Source organism: Rhincodon typus, chromosome 12 (assembly GCF_021869965.1).
Source record: "Rhincodon typus isolate 14 chromosome 12, sRhiTyp1.1, whole genome shotgun sequence".
Classification (NCBI taxonomy): Eukaryota; Metazoa; Chordata; class Chondrichthyes; order Orectolobiformes; family Rhincodontidae; genus Rhincodon; species Rhincodon typus.
The window spans coordinates 61028476-61030146 of record NC_063343.1 but is presented as its reverse complement, the minus strand read 5'-3'; positions in this window follow the sequence as shown (position 1 = coordinate 61030146).

Genomic DNA, 1671 nt, shown 5'->3' with positions numbered 1-1671 from the left:
CTGTCTTCCACTCCTCTTTTACTTGTGGATTCCGGCTCTTTATAAACCACAAGTTACATAAATATTTAGAAGAATCCACGTGTTGGAGCTGAGGCTCCTAATTGGACCCTACAACCCTGTAACAAAATAGCTCCCTGTTTCACAATCTGTGCAAAGTCAGAAGTCACCCGGCAGAAAGCTTGTGATTTCAAATAAACCTGCTGGACTATAACCTGGTGTCGTGTGATTTCTGACCTTGTGCACTCCAGTCCTGGACCGGCACCTCCACATCATAATCTGTGCAACAACATATCCAGCCTTACCAAACCAAACACTCAGTACATGAGCACACACCCCAATGTGTACCTTTCAACTCAGCAGCACAGATCTCATTCCTCCTTTCAAACAGGCAAAAAAAAACAATAATCTTGTGAATTGCTGGGAACACTCAGCAGGTCTGGCAGCATCTGTGGAGAGAAAGCAGAGTTAATGTTTTGGGTCCAGCGACCCTTCTTTAGAACTGATTGTATCCAGGAAAAGGTTGGTAGATACGCTGAGGGTGGAACTGGGGGAGTGGGGAAGGAGTCAACGATTGTTGGAAGTGGAGCCCAGAGAGAGAGATGAACGGCTGGCATACAAAGGAATAGATAAAGGTCAGCCTGGGGGAATCAATAGCTGCCTAATTGGGACCATTGGTAACTGACAACGGGATGGTTGTGGTAGTGAGGTCTGGTGTGTGGGGGTAAGAACATGGGAGAAGGCGCTCAAGCCCTATACTGTTGAACTTTATATTGAGTCCAGAAGGCTGATCAGTTCCCAAGTGGAAAATGAGGTGCTGCTCTTCTATCTTGCACTGAGCTTTGCTAGAGCAGTGCAGCAAACCCAAGACAGTTGTAGTATGGCGCACTGACCTCTACATCGCCGAGGCCGGACGCCAACTCTCCGACACCACCTCCTACCGCCCCCTTAATCATGAGCCCACCCCTGAGCACCAAACCATCATCTCGCAAACCATCCACAACCTCATCACCTCAGGTGACCTCCCACCCACGGCCTCCAACCTCATCGTTCCCCAACCTCGCACTGCCCGCTTCTATCTCCTTCCCAAAATCCACAAACCTGAATGCCCTGGTCGACCCATTGTCTCCGCCTGCTCCTGCCCCACCGAACTGATCGGAGGCATTCCACTCCCGTACATCTCAGTTGTCCTCGTTTTTCAAGGACCATAACTTCCCCTCCTCAGTGGTCGAGAACGCCCTCAACCGTGTCTCCCACATCTCCCGCACCTCATCCCTCACACCCCGTCCACGCAATAAAAACCAAAAAAGAATCCCCCTCATCCTCACGTACCACCCCACCAACCTCCGGATCCAACGCATCATCCTCCGACACTTCCGCCATCTGCAATCCGACCCCACCACCAAAGACATCTTTCCCTCCCCACCTTTATCTGCTTTCCAGAGGGACAACTCTCTCCGTGACTCCCTTGTCCGCTCCACACTCCCCTCCAGCTCCACCACACCCGGCACTTTTCCCTGCAACCGCAGGAAGTGCTACACCTGCCCCCATACCTCCTCCCTCACCCCCATCCCAGGCCCCAAGAAGACTTTCCACATCAAGCAGATGTTCACCTGCACATCTGCCAATGTGGTATACTGCATCCGCTGTACCCGGTGTGGCTTCCTCTACATC